Source organism: Mus caroli, chromosome 5 (genome assembly GCF_900094665.2).
Source record: "Mus caroli chromosome 5, CAROLI_EIJ_v1.1, whole genome shotgun sequence".
NCBI classification, from domain to species: Eukaryota; Metazoa; Chordata; class Mammalia; order Rodentia; family Muridae; genus Mus; species Mus caroli.
Window position 1 is genome coordinate 136162667 of NC_034574.1, and position 6147 is coordinate 136168813.

The following is a 6147-nucleotide window of genomic DNA, read 5'->3' on the forward strand; positions in this document are numbered from 1 at the left end:
CTGTCTCAAAAAAACAAAAAAACAAACAAACAAAAAAAGGTTTGAAAAAATTAAAATCACAATATATAAGCTCATGTGATAAACAGTAGAGTTAGATCTATACTCTGATGCTGGTCTCCAGAGTCTGAATCCTGGGAGTCATAACCTCTGTCCCCACTTTCTCTCCACTTCCTGGTCCCCATTTCCATAGCTGGTACCTGAACAGCCCCTTCCCCATGTTCCACAAGCAGGGAAGTAAGCCTCTCCAAACATTATGGGCAACTCTAACTCTCAGTGTAGAGATAATCAACCGAAAGTGTTAAAGGGATCTTGGAGAGTAGGCAGCTTAGATTTTCTGACAGGCAATTAAACACTTTGTTTTATGACAAAGTCTTGTACCTTTGTCCTCGGCTGCTCTTAGGCCAGGTGTGGGGTAAAAGCACATGGGAGAGACTGGCTTAGGCAGCACAGAGCAAGAAACACCAGGACTCCCTGCCCCCTTTCTTCCACTCCATTGTCGCATCTCTCCTGAGCTGCCTTCGAGGGTCTGCGTTGCCACCCGTCCCAACTGCCACCCAGGTAATGGTGGCAGAGACCGAGGTGGCAGAAGGGGAGGGAGGAAGATGACTCAGGCAAGATGGGAAAGTTTCCTGCTGTATCTGTAAAAAAAAAAAAAGATGCAGCCATCGATGACACCTTGGCCTTGTAAAGGAAGGCACAGCCAAGAGGCTTTGCCCCATGTTGGATGAGTTTGAAACAAAAGTGACAGAGAATCAGAGGGTGAGCCCTATCGTGTGGACTATTCCTATAGGGCAAAACCAGGCCTGGGTGAGGCAGAATTTGGAAGGCACCACATTTGGAGGTATCATAAGCACGGGAGCAGAGCGAACTTATCTCCAAAAGGAAGAAGTACCCACTTCTCGGAAAGTCCATCTTGGGCTTCAAGAAAAAGGTGTTGCTGGCTTTACTGCTTCCTAGCAGACTGCCTGGCCCATAATTTCACGAGATGATAACTGCAATCAACGAGCCATTCGGCCTTTGGTCTTATTGAACTTGCCAAATAACGCACGGGACAGAGATATACTTGAGACACGGATGTTGTGGTTACAACAGTAAGGCCTTTTATGATGACTGCATAATCCAGGATAGACTGGATATGCGGCACCATCAATTCTACCACCTGTTGCTGCCACAGGGTTCTAGTTCCCCCTCAAACGCACTTGGCACTCTGATGAGCCAAAGCAGGCCTCCCTGCATTGTTAGCTATAACCAATGACCTGTTACGTAATGACTATAGATATTGAAGACTGCTTCTTCTCCACACCCCTGTGAAGAGGAGAAGCAACGGTTTACATTATCAGTGCCGGCAATTAACCACCAGGCACCATGCAGCTCTGTCAGTGGAAGGAGCTGCCTCGGGGGATGAAAAGCAGCCCCACATTCTGTCAGGGGTATATGTGGGAGGCCTTACAATCTATAATAAATGATTGCTTTATCAAACACTGTATGGATGATGCTCTTACTGGCCATGTTAACCCTGAGCAGCTCCAAAGAAAACTAACTGTAGGCTGCAATTTCTCAAAAGCTACTTTTAATAATGGTTCTTAAACACTTTAACCTCCTTTCTAGTCCACCACCCACCAGAGGGGGTGGAAAAGAAAGCTTATCAGGATACAAGGGAAGAGGACCTGTTTAGAAATGGTTCTTTGGAGCAAATCCAATCTACATTGTCAGGATATCAGCAGTTCAGTTCACAGGAAGCAGCAGCAGCAGCAGCTTGGTCCACATGCAAACACCATTCACGAATCAGCAATGGCAGGTTGACCCAGAAGAAGCCACAGGGCTCTGCTGTACACTGTTTAGAAGTAGTTCGTTGGGGGCTGGAGAGATGGCTCAGTGGTTAAGAGCACTGACTGCTTTCTCGAAGGTCCTGAGTTCAAATCCCAGCAACCACATGGCGGCTCACAGCCATCCTTAATGAGATCCGATGGCCTCTTCTGGAGTGTCTGAAGACAGTTACAGCGTACTTACATATAACAATAAATAAATCTTTAAAAAGAAACAAAAAAAAAGGAAACAGCTCTTTGGGTTGATTTCAATCTGCAACGGTGAGGATACCAGCAGTCCAGTTCAGTAGTGTCAGGATTGCAGAAACAGCCAAGCCTCAACTAAATCAACAAGAGTCAGTGTGAGCAACCTGGACCAGCAGGGGCCAGGAGAAGTCCTCTGTCCTGCCTCTCTGAACAAAGTGAAGATCAGTGAAGACGAAGATGTGAGGACAACAAAGCATTGCAAAGCTAGCTATGTGTATAGCAGCAAACAGATCTAAAGACAGGAGCCTCATCTATTCCTAGGCCACATTATCACAGCTGGTATTATTAAACCTCATAAGCTTCAATTCACCTTCCCCATACCTATTACTCTTGCATCCGTGAAAACCTTTCTGGGAAAGTTAACCTGGATCCGACCTGGTTTGCCTATCACATCTGGACAATTAGCTGTAGCATTAATTTTTTCACAGCTTACTTTTAATGATAGCTCTTAAATGCTTTAACCTCCCTTCTAGCCTGCCGTCCAACAGAGGTAGTGGAAAAGAAAGGTTTTTAGGGTATGAGGGAGGTAGACCTGTTTCGAAATGGTTCTTTGGATCAAATCCCTTATGTGTTGTCAGGAGATCAGTAGTTTGTTTCACAGGTCAGCAGCAGCAGCTNGATCCACTTGCAAACACTTCATGGACATACCAACAGTCCATTTCTGTAGAGTAGGGATAGCAACACAACCTAACAGGAACAGTGACACAACGTAACAGGAACAGCCAGGCCTCAGCTGAATTGGCACAAGTCAGCAGGAGGGATTCAGACCAGCAGGGATACAAGGAGAAGTTCTCAGATGTGCCTCTCTCAGCAAATTGAAGATCAGCAAAGATGAAAGACCAAGAAGTGTTGCAGAGCTCACTCTATAAGCAAGCCGCTTTCACAGTCTAATGAGTCCTATTGAGACTCCCTCCAAACATCACATGTCCTCTATGGGTCTTACCTCATCACATGTTTTGCCTCAGCATATGAGACTGTCTCAGCTGACATCACTCTGCCAATCAACCTGAGTCCACAGAAGCTTCAAGAAGCTGCAGCACAGCACCAGAGGTTTTCTGGTGCATTTCTCTCTATGGAGTCCCAACAAGAGGAGCTCAACTATGCAATGTAAGGCAGACCAATACATGTGTGTCATTAGCAGAGAATCCTTCATCACGTGTCCTTTCATGTGCTTGCTTTAGCAGAACATCCTTTTGCCTGTGTCTGCTTCAACGAAACATTTCTTCACTTGTTTGACCCAGCAAAGCCCTCCCTACTGGAGCTCTCTTTCAACCTCCTCACAGGATCCTCTCCTGGAGTCATCTTGCTTATGCCTCTGCATCCACAATAACACCATATATAGATGGCATTTTTCTTACAACTCTTACGGTGCTAAAAATGGCCCTTATAATTCTTAACAGATCTCCTGAAATGATAGTATTTCGGCTTTCCCAGGACTTTCTGGCCTGGTGCCTAAGCTCCACTCCTCCACTGATCTAGGTGTTTTAAATAAATTATCAGGGAAGATTAGACAATCATTTTCTAGGACATAAACTCTTTTCCATTTTGCCCATGATGGACCTGTCTGTAAACCACCAATTGTCAGAATAGCCTATCCCTAAGGCAGCTGTTGGCTTTACGGTCTGCATTTGAGTGTATTATTCACCGACCCCCACCCCCCAGGAAACAAAAAGCCAATAGTATTTAAGGAAACTTTAACAGGGTCCATGCAATCAGGATTGCTGGCCATCCTCTCGTTGTTCAGAGACTGGCCAAATCCTATTGATTATTTAATGATAGTCAGTATGTGACTAATAATCATAACTAAATCCTTCCTTTGAGCTCTCCTCAAACCCACTGAGGGGCCTTTATATCTACCCATGGCTCAACTGTAAACCCTGCTTGAGATGTGCTCTGAACTGTTTTGTATGCAACATGTTTGGTCCCATCTGAACCCCCCTGGAGCCTCACAGAGAGCAATGAGGAAATAGCCTGGTGGCATCCTTCCTCGCCTCACCACTAGATCAGGTTCAAGCCCTTCACTCTCCATTCCATAATTCTGCATTTCCCTTTGCAGAAGCTCTTTCTCCAATCGACATAAGCCTCACGTAAGCATCTGATATGAACTTGCACTGCTTGGGGGCAATTACTGCCCTTGGGACCCCTCCAGCCAAATGGAGTGAACCCTTGTGGCCTGGGGCCAAATGCCCTATGGCAAATGGATGTGACACACGAGCCAGAATTTGGCTGCTTCAAACATGTACATACATGGACTGATCCTTTCTCCTCTTACATCTTTGCCATAGCACAACCCCAGGAAAACACAAGAATGGTCATTATGAAAAAGGCAGTGTTGTGATGGGCGTGCCCTTTGTGCCTGCATCTGCCAGAGGCAAATTTGCCTCTTTCTGCAAAGAATGTGGAATAAGCCACTCCACTGGAATACATCATAACCCCCAAGGACAAGGCATCATTGAATGAGCCCAATCCTCCCTCAAAACAATAGAGAGAAGTCCAAGGGCTAAGGCCTGAGGACAAACTGGCAGATGTCTTATTCACACGTAATTTTGAAAACTTTGACAAACAAGGCCTAGCCCCTCCTATGAGCACTGGGGTTGCTAACTATGGGATAGAGGATTGTTTGCTTCATTTGGGTTCCTGGCCATCAAGCCCTGTGCCACCCAGAGGACAGAAACGCCCACTGAGTGAGTGACTGAGTCTGATGGGGAAGAGAGACTACCAGCAGCTATAGAGCAGCACCCTCCCAAGCACTGACCAACAGGGGACGCCCAAAGTGACTCCCGTGGAGAGGACACCCTCAATCAGCCCACCGCCCCCTAGTGACCTGGGGGAGCCTCAAGGCCCTCATAAATCAAGCCCAGAGAATGTCAGGACAAAGACAGGACCCTATACCCTACTCATGGGTACCAAAAAGCATCCAGCTTACAGACACACACTGCTCCCCTTTTATGGGCAGCGAGCGGTGAGGAACCCACTAATCCTACTCCCTGCAACGTACAACCTTTTTAATGGTTCTCTCGCGGAGGGCCTGTTGGGATTCTGCCTGAATGCAATGGTCTGCTGGACTTCGTTAATCTAGCCAAAGTAGTGACAGGTGATTCTTATAATTGGGTTAATTGATAATGTGGACCCCAGAGATGTTGGCCATTCCAAATAATGCTCCTCTATGGGTTATGAGGCATGACTTATATCTGATGCACCTTTATACATGACTCTATGGACTATCGTTACGGATGGTTTGTGAGCTACCGTGTGGTTGCTGGGGTTTGAACTCCGGACCTTCGGGAGAGCAGTTTGGGACTCTTTAACCACTGAGCCATCTCGCCAGCCCTGATTCCTCACTTTTAAATGACTCTCTTAGTGAGGGTTTTACTGCTGTGAACAGACACCATGACCCAGGCAACTCTTTGAAGGACAACATTTAATTGGGGCTGGCTGACAGGCTCAGAGGTTCAGTCCGTTATCATCGAGGCAGAAGAAGCAGCTGAGGGTTCTACATCTTGATATGAAGGCAGCTAGAAGACTGGCTCTTCCAGGCAGCTAGGAGGAAGCTCTCAAAGCCCACCCCCACAGTGACGCACTTCCTCCAACAAGGCCACACCTCCTAATAGCTCTACCCCCTGGGCCAGGCATATTCCAACCATTGACTCTACCTTTTGCTCACCTGGAGGTCTCTTGCTGTGACTCATGGAATTTGTGTTTAATTTGTGCAGAATGGAAAACCTCTTACACGGGGTGCCTCTCAACTGACTTGCCAGTACCAGTGACCTCCCAAGTGGCATTCTGGGGCTAAGAATTTTGCAGTGTCTGAGCAATCTCTGCCTTACTTTTTCTAGGGAGACTTACAACCAGATAATCGCTGGCCTTTCTGGTAGTCTGGAGCTGGCCATACCTCGGCAGCCCCTGGTCATGTATGAATTATGCGCCATCTATCCCTATTCTGAATGGCTCCTTTTATGGCTTCTTCTTTGAAGGAAATCGAACTAGCCCTCTCTCAGAGGCTCATTGGACTACCAACCTCATCTCTCGTGGGGGTCCCACTCCCAATTTGACCTTTACTGGGCATCCCTGTGTG

At 46.9% G+C, this 6147-nt stretch overlaps 1 pseudogene; it reads left to right on the plus strand.

The window, feature by feature from the left end:
* The window catches only part of LOC110294993, a 6610-nt pseudogene extending 2458 nt beyond the window's left edge, over positions 1-4152 (plus strand).
* The last annotated feature ends 1995 nt before the right edge of the window (positions 4153-6147 follow it).